Source organism: Monodon monoceros, unplaced genomic scaffold (assembly GCF_005190385.1).
Source record: "Monodon monoceros isolate NGI ecotype Baffin Bay Population unplaced genomic scaffold, NGI_Narwhal_1 Super_Scaffold_16, whole genome shotgun sequence".
NCBI lineage: Eukaryota > Metazoa > Chordata > Mammalia > Artiodactyla > Monodontidae > Monodon > Monodon monoceros.
The window spans coordinates 110,520,083-110,541,701 of record NW_021703772.1 but is presented as its reverse complement, the minus strand read 5'-3'; the positions used below and the strand labels follow the sequence as shown (position 1 = coordinate 110,541,701).

The window sequence follows — 21,619 nt, the reverse complement described above, 5'->3', positions numbered from 1 at the left end:
TCCTTTGTCTGTTGTTTCATTTGCAAATATTTTCTCCCATTCTGAGGGTTGTCTTTTTGTCTTGTCTATGGTTTCCTTTGTTATGCCAAAGCTTTTAAGTTTTAGTTCCATTTGTTTATTTTTATTTCCATTACTCTAAGAGGTGGGTCAAAAAGGATCTTGCTATGGTTTATGTCAAAGAGTGTTTTTCCTGTGTTTTCCTCTAAGAGTTTTATAGTGTCTGGTCTTACATTTAGGTCTTTAATCCATTTTGAGTTTATTTTTGTGTATGGTGTTAGGGAGTGTTCTAATTTCATTCTTTTACATGTAGCTGTCCAGTTTTCCTGGCACCATTTATTGAAGAGGCTGTCCTTTCTCCATTGTATGTTCTTGCCTCCCTTGTCATTCAACATAAAGTTTAGAATCAGACACAGCTTAGAATCAGTCCACAAAGTTACTTACTGGGATTTTTATTGGAATTCCATTGAATCTATATATCAAGTTGGGAAGAACTTAATTGTAACAATAATAGGTCTTCCTATCCATAAACATGGACTATCTCTCCATTTATTTATGACTTCTTTTATCAGAGTCGTGCAATTTCCCTGACATAGATCTTATTTATATTTTGTTAGATGTATACCTAAATATCTCATTTAGATAATTAATTAGGTGCTTAATGTAAGGGGCATCTGTGTTTTTAATACAAATTCCAATTGCTGGGCTTCCCTGGTGGCGCAGTGGTTGAGAGCCCGCCTGCCGATGCAGGGAACACGGGTTTGTGCCCTGGTCCGGGAAGATCCCACATGCCGTGGAGCAGCTGGGTCCGTGGGCCATGGCTGCTGAACCCATGTGTCTGGAGCCTGTGCTCCGCAATGGGAGAGGCCACAACAGTGAGAGGCCCGCGTACTGCAAAAAAAAAAAAAAATTCCAATTGCTTATTGCTGGTATATAGGAAAGCAATTGACTTTTATATATTTACTTTGTATCCTGAAATCTTCCTATAATTACTTATTATTTCTAGGGGATTATTATTATTATTATTATTACTAATTCTTTGAGATTTTCTACATAGATGATCATGTCATCCGTGGGCAAAGACAGTTTTATGTCTTCCTTCCCAATCTGTATACCCAATCTTTTATTTTCTTTTCTTGTCTTATTACATTAGCTGGAACTTCTAGTACAATGTTGAATTGGAGTGACGAGAGGAAACATCCTTGGCTTTTTCCAGTTCCTTTGAGGGAAAGCATCTGTTTCTGACTACTAAGTATGACATTAGCTATAGAATTTTTGGTAGATGTTCTTTATCTACAAAAGGAAGATAAAGAGGAAGTTTATCCTCTAATTCTAGTTTGCTGAGAGTAATTTTTTTCATGAACTGTGTTGGGTTTTATCAAATGCTTTTTCTGAATCTATTGATGTGACCGTATTATCTTTCTTCTTTAACCTGTTGATGTAACTGTTTGCATTACTGGATTACATTTAGAATGTTGAACCAGCTGTGCATACCTTGGTCACATTTGGTCATAGTATGTAATTCTTTTTACAGATTTGAGTTGTTAATATTTTGTTGAGGATTTTGCATTTATGTTGTGAGAGATATCTGTAATTTTCTTGTAATGTCTTTTTTGTCTGGTTTTAGTATTAGATTAATCCTGGTATAATGAGTTAGGAAGTGTTCCCTCTGCTTTTATTTTCCTGCAGAAATTGTAGAGAATTGTTATCATTTGTTCCCTAAACGTTTTGTAGAATTCACCAGTGAACCCATGTGGGCCTGGTGCTTTCTGTTTGGGAAGACTATTAATTATTGACTTAATTCCTATAATAAATGTAGTCTATTCAGATTATTTCTTCTTGTGTGAGTTTTGCTGTATGTCCATTAACCTTGTGTATTTCAAGCAATTAGTCCATTTTCTCTAAGTTATAAAATTTATGGGAACACAGTTGTTCATACTGTTCCTTTATTATTCTTTTAAAGTCCATGAGATCAGTAGCAGTAGCCTGTCTTTTATCTCTGATAATAGTAATTTGTGTCTTCTTTTATTCTTGGTTAGCCTGGCTAGAGGTTTGTCAATTTTATTATCTTTTCAAAGAAACAGGTTTTGATTTCTTTGATTTTTTGTGTTGTTTTTCTATTTCAGTTTCTTTAACTTCTACTCTCGTTTTTATTATTTCTTTTTTTCTACATACTTTGAAATTCATTTGCTCTTTATCTAGTTTCATAACTAGATTATTGATTTTATATATTTCTTCTTTTCTAATATATACATTTGATGCTATAAATTTCCCTCTAAGCACTGCTTTTGCTGCACCCCACAAATTCTAAGTTGTATTTTCATTTTGTTCAAAATACTTTATTTCTTGAGACTTTTTTTGACTCATGTATTATTTAGAAGTGTGCTGTTTAGTCTCCAAATATTTTGACCTTTTTCAGCTAACTTTTTGTCATTGACTTGTTATTGTGGTCTGAGAGCATACTTTGTATGATTTCCATTTTTAAATTGTTAAGATGTGTTTTATGGCCCATACTTAATATCTACCTTAATGAATGTTCCATGTAGGCTTGAGAAGAATTTGATTTCTGTTGTTGTGGGATGATGCAATCCATACCTATGAGCAGATTGATGATTGATGGTACTCTTCAGTTCAATTGTATCCATACTACCTATTGGATCTTCAATTACTAATAGAGGGGTTTTTAAGTCTCCAGCTAGAATAATGAATTTGTCTTTCTCCTGTTCTTCTTTCTTTTTTTTTTTCTGCCTCATATATTTTGACCCTGTTTTTAGGTGCATGCACATTAATGATTATTATGTCTTCTTGAAGAATTTACCTCTTGATCATTATTTAACATTCTCTATATTCCTGATAAATTTTCCTAGCTCTGTGGTCAACTTTGCCTGAAATTAAGATAGATACTTTAGTTTTCTTTTGATTAGTGTTAACATGGTATACCTTTCCCCATGATTTTACTCATTTTTCTTTTTTATTATGATAAAATATACATAACATAAAACTTACAGTTCTAACAATTTTAAGTGTTCAATTCAGTGACATTACATGCATTCACATTATGGTGCAACTGGTGCAACCATCACCATCATCCATCTACAAAACGTTTTTTGTCTTCCCATACTGAAACTCTGTACCCATTAAATAATAACTCCCCATTTCCCCCTCACCCAAGCCCCTGAGAACAACCATTCTATTTTTGTCTCTATGAAATTTTCTACTCTGTGTATTTCATATAAGTGGAACCATACAGTATTTGCCCTCTGCTGGCTGGCTTATTTAACATAGCATAATGTCTTTAAGGTTCATCCATGTTATAACATGTAGCAGAATTTCCTTTCTTTTTAAGGCTGATTATACCAGATTTTGTTTATCCATTGATGGACACTTGAGTTTCTTCTCTTTTATGACTATTGTGAATAATGCTGCTATGATACAGATGCACAAATATCTGTTTGAGTCCCTGCTTTCAGTTCTTTCAGATATATGCCCAGAAGTGGAATTGCTGGACCATATGGTTATGGTAATTCTATGTTTAATTTTCAGAATAAGAGTCATACTATTTTCCATAGCAGCTAAAGCATTTTATATTTCTACCAGCAATGCAGAAATGTTCCAATTTCTCCACAACCTTGCCAACACTCATTATGTTCTCTTTTTTAATAATAGCCCTCCTGCTGGATATGAAGTAGTATATCATTGTGGTTTTTATTTGCCTTTCCCTAATGGCTACTGGTGTTGCACCTTTTTTAAGGTGCTAATTGGCCACCTATATGACTTTTTGGAGAGATGTCTATTCAAGTTATTTTGCCCATTTTTAAGTGGGTTATTTTTTTGTTGAATTGTATGAGTTCTTTATGTATTCTGGAAATTAATATTTTGTGAGCTGTATGATTTGCAAATATTTTCTCCCATTCCATGGGTTGCTTTTGCCCTCTGTTGATAAGAGACCATGATGCAAAAGTTTTTAATTTTGACAAAAGTCCAGTTTATCTATTTTTGTTACCTGTGCTGTTGGTGTCGTATGCAAGGAATCATTGCCAGATCCAATGTCATGCAGCTTTTCCCCTATGCTTTTTTTCTAAAATTTGTTATAGATTTTTAGCTCCTACATTTGGGTCTTTGATCTGTGTTGAGTTAATCTTTGTATATGATGTAAGGGAAGGTTCCAACTTCATTCTTTTACATGTGGATATTCAGCTTCCCAATACTATTTGTTGAATAGACTGTCCTTTATTGCCACCCTTGTCAAAAATCATTTGATCATATACATGAGAGTTTATTTCTGGGCTCTCTATTCTATTCCGTTGGTCTATATGTCTGTCTTTATGCCAGTAACAAACTGTTTTGGTTACTGTAGATTTGTAATAAGTTTTGAAATCAGGAAATGTGAGACTTCCTACTTTGTTCTTCTTTTCCAAGATTGTTTTGGCTACTTGGAGCTCCTTGAGACTCCATTTGAATTTTAAGATGGGTTTCTCTATTTCTGCAAAAAATATGTCATTGGGATTTTGATAGGGATTGCGTTAAATCTGTGGGTCATTTTAGGTAGCATTGTTATCTTAGCAGTATTGAGTATTCCAATCTATGAACATGAAATGCCTTTCCCTTTATTGGTGTCTTCTTTAATTTCTTTCAGCAATGTTATGTAGTTTTCAATGTACAGGTCTCTCACCCCCCCTTTGTTAAGTTTACTCCTAAGTATTTTATACTTTTTCTTGCTACTGTAAATAGAAATTTCTTAATTTCCTTCTGGATTTTTCATTGTTAGTGTATAGAAATGTAAGTGAATTTTATGTGTTGATTTTTGTATCCCACAAAATTGGTTTTTTGTGGGTTTTTTGCTGAATTGCTAATTCATTTATTAGCTTTGACAGTTTTTTGTGTGTGTTATGTGGAATCTTTTCATGTATATTTGGAATATAAGGTAATGTCATCTGCAAACAAAGATAATTTTATTCCTCCCTTTTCACTTTGGATGCCTTTTATTTATCCTTCTTGCCTATTTGCTCTTGTGAGGACTTCCATGACTATGTTGAATAGAAATGGAGAAAGTGGGAATCCTTATTTTGTTCCTATTTTGGGGGAAAAACTTTCAATCTTTGACCACTGAGTATGATGTTAGCTATGGATTTTTCATATATGACCTTTATCATATTGAGGAAGTTGCCTTCTATTCCTGGTTTATTGGGAGTGTGTTTTGTTAAGAAAGGGTATTGACTTTTGTCAAATATTTTTTCTTCATCAGATGAGATGATCGTGTTTGGTTTTTTTGTTGTTGTTGATTTGTTTGTTTTTCCCTTCATTCTAGTAATTGATTTTACTAAATCAATTTTCACATGTTGAAGCATTATCACATTATGGGGAAAAATCATTTGATCATGATACTTACTTTTCAATATGCTGCTGAATTCAATTGGCTAGTGTTTTATTGAAGGTTTTTGCATCAACATTCATAAGGAATATTGGTCTGTAGTTTTCTTGTCTGGTGTTAGTGTCAAGGTGTTACAGGCTTCAAAGAATAAGTTGGGAATTATTCCCTCCCCTTCAATATTTTGGAAAGTTTGAAAATGATTGGTGTTAATTTTTCTTGAAATGTTTGGTAGTATTTACCAGTTAAGCCATTTAGTCCTGGGCTTTTCTTTGTCCTTGAGGTTTTTGACTACTGATTCACTTTCTTTACTATTTATAAATTTATTCAGACTTTTTATTTATTCTTGATTCAATTTTGGTGGATTGTGTGTTTCTAGGAATTCATCTATTTCGTTTAGGTTAAACAATATGTTGGTATACAAATGTTTATAGTATTCTTTTTATTTCTGTAACATCTTTAGTATTGTCGTTGCTTTTATTTCTAATGTTAGCAATATGTCAGTTCCCTCTGCCAGTTTTGGGTTTAATTTGCTTTTCTTTTCCTTAAGGTGCAAACGTAGGTTATTGATTTGAGATGTTTCCTTCCTTTTTAATGTATGCATTTACAAGTGTAAATTCTCTTCTTACCACTGCTTTTACTGTATCACATAGGCTTTGGTATTTTGTATTTTCATTTTCAATAATCTCAGTGTATTTTCTAATTTCGCTTTTAATTTCCCCTTTGACCCATTGGTCTTTAAGAATGTGTTGTTTAATTTCCTCATATTCGTGAATCCAGTTTTCCTTCTGATTCTGATTTCTAACCATTGTGATAGAAAAATATTTTTTATAAATGCAACCTTTTAAAATTTATTGAGATGTGTTGTGGCCTAACATATGGTCTATCTTGGAGAATGTTCCATGTGCACTTTTTTTTTTTTTTTTTTTCAGTACGCGGGCCTCTCACTGTTGTGGCTTCTCCCATTGTGGAGCACAGGCTCCGGACGTGCAGGCTCAGTGGCCATGGCTCATGGGCCTAGCCGCTCTGTGGCATGTGGGATCTTCCCAGACCAGGGCATGAACCCGTGTCCCCTGCATCGGCAGGCAGACTCTCAACCACTGTGCCACCAGGGAAGCCCTCCATGTGCACTTTTGAAAAATATGTATTCTGCTGTTCTTTGGTGTTCTGTATATTTGTTAGGTCTAATTAGTTTATGGTTTTGTTCAAGTCCTCTATTTCATTATTGATCTTCTGTTTGATTGTTTTACCATATTTAAAGTGGTATATTGAAGTCATATATATGTATTATTATTATAGGAATTTCTATTTCTCCCTTCAAATCTGTAACGTTTGCTTCATATATTTGGGGGCTCTGATGTTTGGTGAATATATGTTAAAATTGTTAATCTTCTTGGTGAATTGATCCTTTTATCAATCTATATTGTCTTTGTCTCTGTAACAGTTTTTGATTTAAGGTCTAATTTTTTTGATTTAGTATAGCCACCTTAGCCCTCTTTTGGTTAGTATTTTCATGGAATATATTTTTCAGTCCTTTCACCTTCAACCTATTTGTGCCTTTATATCTAAAGTGAGTCTCTTGTAGACATGATACAATTGGATCACCAAGGTTTTTTTTTAAAAAACCAATTCTGCCATTCGATGCCTTTTGATTGGAAAGTTTAAACCATTTATATTTAAAGTAATCACTGATAAGAAAGGATTTACTCTGCCATTTTGCTATTTATTTTTTGTACATCATATAACCTTTTTTATTCCTCATTTCCTCGATTCCTGTCTTTTTATTGAAGTTGCTTTTTATTGAAGTATAGTTGATTCACAATATTGTGTTAGTTTCAGGTGTACATCAAAGTGATTCAGTTACATATATATTTCTCAGATTATTTTCCATTATAGGCTATTACAAGATATGAATATAGTTCTCTGTGCTATACAGTAAATTCTTGTTGCTTATCTCTTTTAAGTATAGTAGTTTTTATCTGTTAATCTCATACTCCTAATTTATCCCTCCCCACTTCCTTTCCACTTTGGTAACCATAAGTTTGTTTTCTTTGTCTTTTTTTCAATATGTACTATCCTTTATTAAATTGTATAAATTGTCCTACAGCTTGGTGTAAGAATAATGGCTGATATTAATTATAAAACCCCTCCTTTCACAAAAAAGAACATTACATTTGAATTATCTTTTTCTACCCAGAGCAGACTTGTCTTGATACAAATAATTCATGTTCATCCTGCAACTTGAAACAAGTTGATAGCATGCCACACTTTTTTATCTTGTCAATTTAGGAAAAAAAGTCATATTCAATATTTACAGATTTAACCTAGTTCACAGAATATACAAATGTTATGTGTGATAAAATCCCACAAATTAGATCCAATTTTATAGATTTTTTTCCTGATTTACCTTAAATTTAAAGTATCTCTACCACATACATTTTAACAGTTATTTTTAAATAACAGTTTTACTTTTGCATGTGTATTGTTTCTGGGTGACAAGATGTTAAGTTGTCCTGCTATTGTGATATGACAAGCTACTTAAATTCTCTTCTCTACATTCCATGTACACACTCTAAATAGAGAAAAATATGATGGTGCTGGAAAGAATAATGACACCATTAGAATAGTGGGTTGCATTTATTCTTTACTGATTATGGCTACTTTCCTTACTAGCCATATACATTAAAAGAAAATTGTGAACCAGTAAAATAAACTAGACAAACAGAAATACTGCATGATATCACTTATATGTGAGATCTTACCCCAAAAAAGTCTAACTCATAGAAACACAGAATAGAATGGTGGTTGCCAGGGTTGGAATGTGGAGGAAATAGGAAGGTCTTCTGGACCCAAAGCAAAGTTCATGAGTGATTTGTGAACCACACTCATGGTTCTGTTGACCATTCACACTGCTTCCCCAGAGTCCAAACAGCACACTGATTTACTGCTGATTACAATGTATTCTTTCTTTCTGCCCACCCCTCTGCATCTCTTGCCATGTGACCAGCCCACCCAACACTGTCTCGGGTTCGTGGCTGCTTCACAGAGGCCCACAGTTCCACTGGTTCCAGCCATAGGGCATGGGGATATGATACAGATTGTGACTAATTTTCTGTACGATTTTATTTGCTCTGTATGGTTATATAGGGGAAAGCCAAGTTTGTCCAGAGCCTGGATGTGGACAAACAACAGATGGGAGACAAGACCATGGCCCTGGTACTCAGGCAGGGTGGCCCCCATCCACATCTCACCTGTATGATCCATCAGGGACCAGGACACAGGGGTCCCCTCAGGCCCCAGCAGGCAGAAGTTGGGGAAGGTCTGGGTACAGCGCTTGGTGAATCTCTGGCTACTCTCATTGCTGCCACTGATATGCCATAATTTATTCACCAAGGCAGCATAGGTACGATCCAGGGAGGAGAGTTTATACATATCTTGGTCAATGGCTTTGGGTCTGCCATAGCCAATAGGTAAGTTCTTTGTCTCTGGCAGGGAAGGAAGCAGTTCCCTCACTGTCTCAGGCATCACATAGAGAATGCATTGTGTTTGCTTGACCTTAACAAATTTAGTGGTTACAAGATTCTGTATCACCTCATCCAGATTTTACTGCGAACTTTGGATCTGAAAAGTATTTCCAATTGATGACCTCTGATGTGCTAAGGGATTCTTGACAGTTGTTGAGATCCTTAGAATAGATTTGGTAGGTGTTGGTGTAATGATCAAAGTCATCTGCAATTTCCTACTCCTGAGGGTGGATAACCATAGTATTAAAATCAGGCCACTTGTCCACCCAGGCCTTTAGCTTGAAGGGGTTTCCGTGGTCCATATGGACAGTCCCATAAACCTTTAAGGACACAGGGAGGCTCTTCCTCAAGGATTTCTCTAACATCTGCAGCAGTTGTGGATCTTGTAAGTGGAACATCTTGGCAGGTACCTTAATTTTGGTACCCAATTTTGGTTTCCCAGCTCTCTGGTCACTGTGTTCAGGGTCTTCTCCTCTCCAGCTCAACACTTCAGGAGCACTGGTTCTTTGGGATGAGCAGGTAGAATCCTACTATATGAAATCTTTCATCTCCCAAATGTCGATTCCTTGCTCCAACTACCAAGCACTAAGGCAGCCAATGCCACTTTGGGAAATTTTGAACGGCAGGTCCTCAGGACAAGTGGTCCTGGCAGCTTCTATGGCCTTACCCAAATATCCCCCAACCAGTTGTGGGTGTGGGGCAGCTGGCCACAAGCAGCAAGGCCCCTGTCTGACTCACCAAAATTTGTTACCAAGTCCAAGCTTGTACTGCTTACAACCCGATAGGCCAATAAATCAAAAGACGAGTTGTTGGGACGAGGAATAGCAGCTATTCAGAAAGCCAGCAGACCAAAAAGATGGCAGACTTGTGTCCCAAAGAACCATCTTCTGTAAGTTTGTTTTCTATGTCTGTGAGTCTGTTTCTGTTTTGTACATAGATTCATTTATATTAGTTTTTAGAGTACACGTATAAGTGATATAATATTTATCTTTGTCTGACTTACTTCAGTTATTATGATATGCTCTAGGTCCATCCATATTGTTGCAAATGGCATTATTTCATTCTTTCTTATGGCTGAGCAATATTCTATTGTATATATACACTACTTTTTCTTAAACCAATCATTTGTTGATGGCACTTGTGTTGATCCCATGTCTTGGTTATTGTAAATAGTGTTGCTATGGACATTTGGGTGCGTGTATATTTTTGGACTAGAGTTTTCATCTTTTCAGGATATATGCCCAGGAGTGGGATTTATGGATTATATGGTAGTTCTACTTTTAATTTTTAAAGGAACCTCTATACTGTTTTCCATAGTGGTTGCACCAATTTACATTCCCATCAACAGTGTAGGAAGGTTCTTTTTCTCCACACCCTCTCCAGCACTTATTATTTGTAGACTATTTGATGATAGGCATTCTGACCGGTGTGAAATGATACCTCATTTTGGCTTTTATTTGCGTTTCTCTAATAAATAGCAATATTGAGCATATTTTCATGTACCTCTTGGCCATCTGTATGTCTTCTTTGGAGAAATGTCTATTTAGGTCTTCTGCCCACTTTTTGATTGGGTTGTTTGTTTTTCTGATATTGAGCTCCATGAGCTGTTTGGATATTTTGGATATTAACCCCTTGTTGGTTGCATCATTTGCCAATATTTTTCTCCCATTCCATAAGTTGTCTTTTTGTTTTATTCATAGTTTTCTTAACTATGCAAAAGCTTTCTAGTTTGGTTAGGTCCCATTTGTTTATTTTTGCTTTTATTTCTTTTGCCTTAGGAGACTGATCTAAGAAAATATTGCTGCAATTTATGTCAGACACAAGAGGGAAGGGATCTGGGGATATATGTATATTTATAGCAGATTCACTTTGTTATACAGCAGCAACTAACACAACAATGTAAACCAATTATACTCCAATGAAGATGTTTAAAAAAAATTTATGCCTGAGAATGTTTTGCCTATGTTTTCTTCTAGGAGATTTATGGTGTCACATTTCATATTTAGGTCTTTAAATCATTTTGAGTTTATTTTTGTACATAGTGTGAGGAAGTGTTCTAATTTCATTGATTTACATGTACCGGTCCACCTTTCCCAACAGCACTTGCTGAAGTGGCTGTCTTTTCTTTGTTGTGTATTCTTGCCTCCTCTGTCATAGATTCTTTGAACATAGGTGTGTGGGTTTATTTCTGGTTTACTTCTCTATTCTATTACATTGATATGAATGTCTGTTTTTGTGCCAATACCATGCTGTTTTGACTACTGTAGCTTTGTATTATTGTCTGAAGTCTTGGGAGGGTTATGCCTCCAGTTTTGTTCTTATTCCTCACAATGGCTTTGGAAATTCTGGGTATTTTGTAGTTCCATATAAATTTTAGGATTATTTGTTCTAGTTCTGTGAAAAAATGTCATGGGTATTTTGATAGGGATCACATTAAATCTGTAGATTGCTTTGGGTAGTATGGCCATTTTAACAATATTAATTTTTCCAATCCAAGAGCATGGGATATCTTTCAATTTCTTTGAATCAATTTCTTTCATCAATGTTTTATAGTTTTTAGCATATGGGTATTTCACCTCCTTGGTTAAGTTTATTCTGAGGTATTTTTTTGACATGATATTAAGTGGAATTTTTTTTTTAATTTTCTCTTTCTGATATTTCATTGTTAGAGTAAAGTAATGCAAGAGATTTCTGTATATTAATCTTGTATCCTGTTATCTGGCTGAATTCATCTACTAGTCCTGATTGTTTTTGTATGGAGTCTTTAGGGTTCTCTATGTAGAGTGTCTTGTCATCTGCAACTAGTGACAGTTTTACCTCTTCCCTTACAATTTGGATACATTATCTGTCTTTTTTTTCTCTGATTGCTGTGGCTAGGACTTCCAGTACTATGTTGAATAGAAGTGTTCAGAATGGGCATCCTTGTCTTTTTCCTGAATTTAGTGAAATGACTTTCACCTTTTCACTGTTGAGTATTATTTTGGCTGTGGGTTTGTCATAAATGGCTTTTTCATGTTGAGATATGTTCCCACTTTATTCATTTTCATGAGAGTTTTTATCATGGGTGGATGTTGTTTGCTTTATCTGCATCTATTGAGATAATTATATGGGTTTTGCCTTTTCTTTTGTTAATACAGTGTATCACATTGATTGATTTGCATATGTTGAACCATCCTTGTGGCCCTGGAATGAATCCAACTTGCTCATAGTGTATGATCTTTTTAATGTATTGTTGCATTCAGTTTGCTAATGTTTTTGAGAATTTTTGCATCTATATTCATCAAAGATATTGGCCTGTAGTTTTCTTTTTTGGTAGTGTCTTTGTCTGGCTTTGGTATCAGGGTGCTTGTGGCTTTGTAGAATGACTTTGGTAGTGTTCCCTCTGCTTCAATCTTTTGGAAGAGTTTGAGAAGGACTGGTATAAGTTCTTCTTTGTATGCTTGGCAGAATTCCCCAGTGAAGCCATCTGATCCTGAACTTTTGTTTGTAGGGAGTTGTTTTTTTTTTTTTTTAAGTGATTCTATTTCACTTCTAGTGATCACTCTATTCAAATTATCTGTTTCTTCTTGACTCAGTTTTGGCAGGCTATATGTTTTTAGAAACTTGTCCATTTCTTCTAAGTTGTCCAATTTGTTGGCATATAATTGTTATTTCTCCTCCGTCATTTCTTATTTTGTTTATTTGAGTCCTCTCTCTTTTCTTCTTGGTGAGCCTGGCCAGAGGTTTGTTGACTTTGTTTATCCTTTCAAAGAACCAGCTCTTGATTTTATTGATTTTTATATTGTTTTTTTAATCTCTATTTTATTTATTTTCTCTCTGATATTTATTATTTCCTTCCTTCTGCTGACTTCAGGCTTTGTTTGTTCTTCTTTTTCTAATTCTTTTAGGTGGTGGGTTAAGTTATTTATTTGAGTTTTTCTTGTTTATTAAGGAAGGCCTGTATCACTAGGAACTTCCTCTAAGGACTGGTTTTGCTGCATCCCATAGATTTTGTAAGGTTGTGTTTTCATTGTCATTTGTTTAGAGGTATTTTCTGATTTCCTCTTTGATTTCATCACTGACCCATTGATTTTTTTAGTAGCTGTTGTTTAGTCCCCATGTGATCATTTTTTGCCCATTTTTCTTTCTAGTTTTATATCATTGTGGTCAGAAAAGATGCTTGAAATAATTTCTATACTCTTAAATTTGTTGAGGCTTGTTTTGTGGTCTATCCTAGAGAATGTTCCATGTGCATTTGGAAAGAATGTCTATTCTGGATTTTTTTGGATGTAGTGTCGTGAAGATGTCAAGTGCAACTGGTCTATTTTGTCACTTAGGATCTCTGTTGCACTATTGACTTTCTGTCTGGAAGATCTGTCCATTGATGTCAGGGGAGTGTTAAAGACTCCTACTATTTTTGTATTCCTGTTAATTTCTCCCTCTATGTCTATTAGTGTTTGTTTTATGTACTTAGGTTCTTCTGTATTGGGTGCATATGTGTTAATGAGTGTGATATTCTCTTCTTATATTGATCCATTTATCATTATATAGTATCCTTCTTTGTCTTTTTTATGGACTTTTTTAAAAGTTTGTCTGATATGAGTATTGCTACCCCTGCTTTCTTGTCATTTCCATTTGCGTGAAACATCTTTTTCCATCCCCTCACTTTCAATTTATGAAATCTTTTGCCCAGAAGTGAGTCTCTTGTAGGCAGCATATTGTAGGTTCTTGTTTTTTTCTCCAATCTGTCACTCTGTGTCTTTTGATTGGAGCATTTAGTCCATTGATATTTAAGGTAATTATTAATAAGTATGTATTTATTGCATTTTTAAGCCTTGTTTTCTGGTTGATTTTGTAGTTCTTTGTTTACTTCTTCGTCTTTTTTGTTTTTCCTTATGTGGTTTGATGGTTTCTCCATTGTAGTGTGCTTGGGTTCCTTTCTTTTTTTGTGTGAATCTATTGTATGTTTTTTATTTGTGCTTATGATGGAGTTCAAGTATGTTGAGCCATCACTATATCTGTTTGCTTTAAACTGATAGCCATTCAAGTTCAAACACATTCTGAAAGATATACATTTTTATATTCCCCTCCCCACATTTTGTGATTTTGATGCCCTGTTTTACATCTTCATATTTACCCTTTTACTGTTCATTGTACTTATAATCGTTTTTATAATTTTTTTGATTTTTTTAAATCTATGTATTGGCTTATTTGAGTGATCTTCCATGCTTTTATATAGTTGCGTTTCCTACTGTGATTTTCTCTTTCCTACAGATTCTTTCTTCTTTTTTATTTAGAGAAGACCTTTCAACATTTCTATTAGGTTAAGTTTAGTATTTCCGTATTCTTTCAGTTTTTGCTTGTTTGAGAAATTCTGGATAGAATATCCTAGGTTGCAGGTTTTTCCCTTTCAGGACTTAGAATATATCATGCCACTCCCTTCTGGCCTGCAAAGTTTCTGTAGAGAAACCAGCTGATAGCCTCATGGGGGTTCGATTGTAACTGACTGTTTTTCTCTTGCTACCTTTAGAATCTTATCTTTAAATTTGGACATTGTAACTATGATATATCTTGGTGTGGGTCTGTTTGCATTCATCTTGTTTGGAGCCCTCTGTGTTTCCTGTATCTGGATATCTGTTTTCTTCTTTAGGTTTGGGAAATTTTCAGCCATAGATTCTTCAAATACATTTTCAATCCCCTTCTCTCTCTCTCCCTCCCTCCCACTCTCTCTCTCTCTCTCTCTTTTCTTGAACTTCTATGAGTAGGTTGGTGCACTTTATATTATTCCATAGATCTTGCATGTTGTTTTCATTTTTTTTCTTTTGTCTTTCTGTCCACTGTTCTGATTGGTTAGTTTCCATTATTCTATCTGTCATTCACTTATTCATCTTCTGCATTATTTACTCTGCTCTTCATTGTTTCTAGGTTGGTTTTATCTCAGCAATTGAGTTGTCTAATTTTGATTGCTTTCTCTTTATAATTTCTAGTTCCTTGTTACAGTGATCTGCATTTCTATCAATAATCTTTCTTAATTCTTTTAACATTTTGATTATCTCCTTTTTGAATCTAGTAGACTGGTGAGGTCTTTTCATTATTTTTTTTCAGGGTTTTTCTCTTATTATTTTAGTTGGGAGTAGTTCCTCTGCTTTTTAAATTTTACTTAACTTTCTATGTCACTATGAAATTAGTCTACCTTGTGTAGACTGTGCAAGTCCAATATTTTTGGTGCAAAGGTTGTTTTTGTTTGTTATGGATGCTAGTCACAACTTTCCTCAGAGTGTGCTGGCCATTATCCCTTTGATTGAGGGTGTGGTTGGTATTGTGACTGTAGACTGCACTGGATGTTGGGTGGGGCCTCCTCTTTGCTTCATGACTGTCACAGCCCTGTTGGGGATAAGGGCTGTTCCCCAGTTGTTGGAGTAGAAGCCCTGAGGGTCAGGTTCAGTAAGCCTCCATTGCCTTTAAGCATGTGCTTTGTCCTTAACAAGGTTAGCACTGAAGCAAGTGAGGCCCGCAAGTGTGGTCACAGCAAACCTATGCGCTGCGGGTACAGGCATCCATTGTTCTGCCCAGAAGTAGCCCAAGGTCATGTCCCTTTCTTCACTGTGTTCATCCCAGACCTAGTGGTAGGCTGGTGTTGGCAGCCAGGGCATTGTGGCTGCAGAATTTGATGTGGTTGTGATGCTGCTTGGAACCTGGCTGCCTCTATGGGAGGGCTCTACATAGGACCTGTCTGCCTCAGATCTGACTCCAAGCTGCAGTGTGGGGTGAACAGAACTGGAGCCCTCTGCCAGTAAAGGAAACACTCTGTACTCCTCCCCAGGGGCTATGCGCCCGAGATGTGAGATTCTGTGAAGCCACCTGCCACCTTGTATTGGTGCCAACAAATTTCGCTGCTGTTAGTCCTATCCCTGGACCTTCCCCCAACATGATAATGGGCTCCAGTGTCATCCCTACCCAGATATGCATGCCCTCACAAAGTCTGCAACTACTGAAGCCAGGACCCCACCATGCACACTGATAATGGGCACCAGTTGTGGACCTGGGCCAAGATGAGCCCATGCTGACAATGGGCTCTGAGGTTCCTCCCAGACCACACCCCAGGCCCTAGGGCTGTCTCTGCACATCTAGACTGAGTCCAATCCCAGGGCCCATCTGCCTGAGTTTCAGCACTTAACCACTGTGCATATTAGCAGCCCTGCCTGGCTCATGTTTCAGGCTGGGAAGTGCAGCGGGGTGGCAGCCATCAGCACTGGTCTCTCTCTGCCCTGATTGCTAGTAAACCAGCATACAGGCATTCCTTGCGAGAAGAGTCCAGGCTCCTCCAGCCCTCTGTCTGTGCCAGTGCACCTCCCAGCCTGCAAGGGTCTTCGCAGGGCAAGAGCCTGCCCGTGCAGACCCTCCCTCCTTCACAGGTTCTTCCCAGGGACACAGGTCCCATCCTGATGCCTTTTTTTTTTTTTTGTCCTACCCAGTCATGTGAGGATCTTTCTTGCAGCTTTGGTTATATAAGAGATCCTCTGCAGTTTCCAGCTGGTTTTCTGTGAGAAGTGTTCCACAAGTAGATGTATTTTTGATGTGAGGAGAGGTGAGTTCCACATCCTCCTTCTCCACCATCTTGATCCAATCTTTTTTGCTTTTTCATAGTGACACATTTTTATTCCCTTATTTCTGATTATGGCTATTCTATGGACATTTTCTGTATGGTAAAATGGAGATTACATATAGTATCCTAGTTATTACAAACTAATTTGAATTGACTCCAGTAGTGCTTCATCTACCTTCTTTATGTTTTGATGTCAAAAATTACATACTTATAGGGACTTCCCAGGTGGTGCAGTGGTTAAGAATCCGCCTGCCAATGCAGGGGACACAGGTTCGATCCCTGGTCTAGGATGATCCCACATGCTGTGGAGCAACTAAGCCCGTGTGCCACAACTGCTGAGCCTGCACTCGAGAGCCCACGAGCCACAACTACTGGGCCCAGGTGCTGCAACTACTGAAGTCCACGTGCCTAGAGCCTGTGCTCTGCAACAAGAGAAGCCACCACAATGAGAAGGCCATGCACCACAACAAAGAGTAGCCCTCACTCGCCGCAACTAGAGAAAGCCTGTGCACAGCAACAAAGACCTGATGCAGCCAAAAATAAATAATAAATAAATAAATAAATTTATTTTTAAAATTACATACTTATAGATTGTGTGCCCAATAACAGAGATTTATAATTATTTTTTATGCTTTTTCTCTTAAATCCTATGTAAAATTAATATTCAATTTACAAAGCAGGATTGCAACAACACTGGCTATTACTTTTGCCCATGTTACATTTGCTGTGTATTTGCCTAGGTATGACTTGGAGTTAGTATCTAGTGTCCTCTCATTTTAACCTGAAGCCCTCCCTTTATCATTTCTTAGGGTAGGTCTAGCAATACTGAAGCCCCTCAACTTCTGTTTATATAGAAATGCCTTAATTTCTCCCTTATTTTCCAAGGACAGTTTTGCCATATATAGAATTATTGGGTTTTAGTATTTTTCTTTCAGTACCTTAAATATATCATTTCATGGCCTCTGGTCCAAGGTCTCTGACTACAAGTGGCTGATGATCTTACAGGGAATCTCTGTATGTGATAAAGCACTTCTCCCTTACTGCTTTCAATATTCTCTCTTTGGCTTTGAACAGTTTAATTACAATGTATGTTGGTGTGGGTCTCTTTGAGTTTATTTTACTTGGAGTTCACTGAGCTTTTAAGGTTTATAGACTCAAGTTTTAGCCATTATTTCTTCAAATAATTTTTTCTGCTCCTTTCTCAGTGTACTCTTTTTCTGGGACTCTGAAAATGTGTATGTGGGCCACTTGATGGTGTCTCACAAATTCCTTAGGTTTTGTTCACTTTTCTTCATTCTTTTTCCTCTGTGTTCTTAAGACTCAATAATTTCAAATAACCTGTGTTCATGTTCACTGATTCTTTCTTCTGCCTATTCAACTCTGCTGTTGAACTTTTCTAGTGAATTTTCATTTCAATTGTACTTTTCAGCTCTAGAGTTTTGTTTGGTTCCTTTTTGCAATTTCTATCTCTTTATTGACATTCTCATTTTGTTCATATACTGTTTTCTTTGTTTCTTTTAGTTCTTTGTCTATGTTTTCCCTTATCTCTTATAGATATTTAAGACCATCGTTTTAAAGTCTTTGTCTAGTAAAACTGATGTCTGGGCTTTCTCAGGGATGATTTCTTTCAATCTGTTTTATTCCTTTGAATGAGCCGCATTTTCCAGTTTCTATGTATATCTTCTGATTTTTTCCAAAATTGAGCATTTGGTTATTATTATGTAGTAACTCTGGAAATCAGATTTCTTCCTTTCCCCATGGTTTGCTGTTATTGCAGTTGTTGCTTTTATTGAAGGTCATAGTAGTCCATTTGTTTTGAGACTTCCAAACTACTTTTAAATGCTATGTGTGCTTGTGTGTGCTCACTGAAGTCTCTGTTCTTTTAGTTCATATACATTTACTGTTTTGAAACATATTTCCTTGAATGCCAAGAGTTGAGATAGACAAACAAACAAAACCATCAAAAATAAAAAGAAAGAACAACCACCCCTGTAGTCTTTACAGACTGGCTCTTCACTGGTGCAGTCCTTCACCAATTAGCTAGACTTGTTCTGAGCCTAGAGATTAGATCCAGGTAAAGGTTTAAGGTCTTCTCAGGTCTTTTCTGGGCATGCATCTTGCCTGGGCATGCATGGCTTTCTCAGTTTCCCCTCTATCCACAGTTGCTTTTTCATTTCCTCAATTCCCAAAGCACCTCACCCCAGCTTCTCCTCCTGGCCTTAGATAGTCTACTGTATGTCTCCACCCAAATCTCTTGCCCTAGGCATCTTTGAATTTTTAGTCCACCTGTCGTATTTAATAACAGTGCCTGCCACTTTTCCCACCTGCATTCTGAGTTATGCAAGACAGGGATGAACAAGTAAATCTTTCAGGTATCCTCCAGGCAGGTTATAACAGACAATAATTTGCAAATGAGATCTGTTCTGCTCCCTCCAGTTCAAGTGGAGGAATTGGGAACTGGGCTGCAGCTGCTCAAGACCAAGAGTACCACTGAAGTAGATTGAGAGAGGGGTAAGTGTAAGTAAAAACACCACAAAACTTTCCTACAATTTTGAAGATGGGTTTTTCTTGATTGGAAATTTGCTTGATTGCTGAAAACTCTTGATTGCTTTTCAAAGCATATACAAAGTTGGTTCAGACAGCTTCTGGTTGCTTTTTTTTAATATATAACTTTGTCGGGGAGCAAGAGCTCAGAGCTTTCTAGTCTGGTATCACTCATCTGGAACGTGACTTGGAAATCATAAAATGCTCTGATTTTCATTGTCACTAATTCTCTGTTTATGCTGTTTCCTTCTTGGGCTCTGTTTTCCCTCTACATCTTATAAATGTTTTTTGGGGCTCCTGCATCAGCCCTCTTCTATTCTTACTCTGCGCACAAAGCCTAGATTATCTCACTCACATAGCTTTATGTACATATTGATGGCTCCCAAAGCAGTCTCCAGCTCAAATTTCACTGTTTTACGTCTGTCAGCCTACTGGATACTTTTACTAAGATATTCCATGGACAAGTCCATTTCAATCTCATTTATATCCCTCCCAACTCCCAAATCTACTTCTGGACAGCCTCATAACTCATCTTGTCTCCAGTCTTGCCCCACTCTAATTGCATCCCCATGTGGAACCCAGAGGTTCTTTCCTTGTTGTCTTTAGGACCCAAATGCCTTAGCATGACAATCAAGGCTGTTTTGATCTGACTTAATTCTCTCTTAGCACTCTTCTCCTTCCCTGTAACTCCCGTTATTTAACTCTACCAAACTACATATTCTTCCAACCTTTATCATAATGTATTGCCTCTGTCTGAAATGTCTACTTTTTCTCGGCTAAGAGTTAGTTCAGCTGTTCATATTGGGAAGCCTTTCCTGATGTGCTCTTATCCCACTGGCATATCATCATTGTTTATTTACTTTGCTGTCTTACCTACCACTCTGTAGCCTCCTTGATTGGAAGAGCCCTTTCACTTGACACTGCCTGGCAAGAAATAGGAGCAATAATTGAATGCCTACTGAGTGGATGAAGGATACATGTACTACTTGTGAATTAAAATACCAACGCTTATAGAGCATTTTCTGTGTGGCTTGGTGCTTTACATCTATTATCTATTTTTTTTTTAAGAGACAAGTATTATTAGCTTCCCTTTACAGATGTGGAAACTAAGTCTATGAGAGTTAAAGTAACTTACCTGAGGTCTGTCGCCCAGCAACAAGGGATGAAGGAGGGACTTGGACTCAACTCAGAATGATCCCAAAGCCTGTGTCCTTTCAGTGTCAGCATTCTTTCTATCAAAGCAAAATTTCAGTGGTTCTTATGTATATATGCATTTTATCAGTCATTTTTAGATAAGTTTGAATATATCACTTGTGTGTGTTGGAGCAGGGAATTAGTATGTATTTGGTAGAATAAAATAAATCAGAGTCTAAGTACAGTGATTCCTAATTTAGGGGCATTTAGTGCCAAAGTAGGATTAGGAGAATGCACTCATTGGTGAGGATATAGTGCAAAAAATGTGCAGGCTCTAACTTGCACAAAATTAGTGACCTCCACAGACCTGTGTAGAAGTGGCACTTCCTGGGGAGGATTTGAGGTGTGGGGGGAGGGGGATGGGGCCCAGCTCAAATATGTACTTAGATCAGAAAACCATTAGCTGGAAAGTGGACATGGAATGTGCTTTTAATTTCATTTCCCTAGGTTGTCAGGTTTCTATATGTTTATAGATCCCAGACAGGCATTGACCTACTTAATTATGCTGCCTTCTCAGAGGGGCCTTCCCTGAATAACTTGCATAAAATAGTAGCCAGCTCTCTCCACCCCACCCCATCCCACCCAACTAAACCTTGGAATTCCTCATCTTCTTTACCCCTTTTTGTCTTCTCCATAGTACTCACCACAACCTAAGATGTATTTATTTGTATATTGCTTATCTCTCCCATTAGAATATCAACTCTGTGAGGTTGGGGATTTTGATTATTTTTTTTTTACCTCAATATCCCCAGGTCCTAAAACAGTGCCAGGCACTAAATCTTTGTGAAAGGGATACTTTGGTTTTGGTTGAGCCTTGTCTGAGTATTAACCATGTGCTGGGTGCTATGAAGACCTTGAAAGGAAGCTATGACATTCTTGCTCTAAGGAAATTAACTGAAGAATTGGAACTGGTCAGAAACTTAGATTTAATTTTACCATCCTCATAAGATGATATAGGGGGTGTCAAAAATTTCCTTTTAAGAGTGAGATTATAAATATTTTAGGCCTTGTGGGCAACAACAGGTCTCTGTCACATATTCAACATCCTTTTTTAAAAATAACCTTTAAAATATATTTTAAAAAATTCTTATATTCAGACTGAACAAAAACAGATCATGTGCTGGATTTGGCCCAAGGCCACAGGTTGCTGACCCCTGAGATAGTAAATTAGCCTGTTACTATTTCATGGAGGCTGGAAGAAGACATGAGACTCCTGGTTCAGAGACAAGGGGCTTTATTACTCATGGCTCAGCAAGCAGCAACAACATCATGTCTGTTTCAGTTGTTTTTGCCCCCCACTCAAGTCCTGTGAGGTCAGTGCAGAGGGCCCAAGTGGATGTTATGCAAGCAGTGGATTTGTGTCACAGCTGAGGGACACTGGGCTTAGACAATCACTTCCTTTATAGC

General features: G+C 36.9%; 1 pseudogene; it reads right to left on the bottom strand.

Moving 5' to 3' along the window:
- Positions 1–8,405: 8,405 nt before the first annotated feature.
- LOC114896458 lies at positions 8,406–9,287 on the bottom strand (annotated as a pseudogene).
- Positions 9,288–21,619: the final 12,332 nt, after the last annotated feature.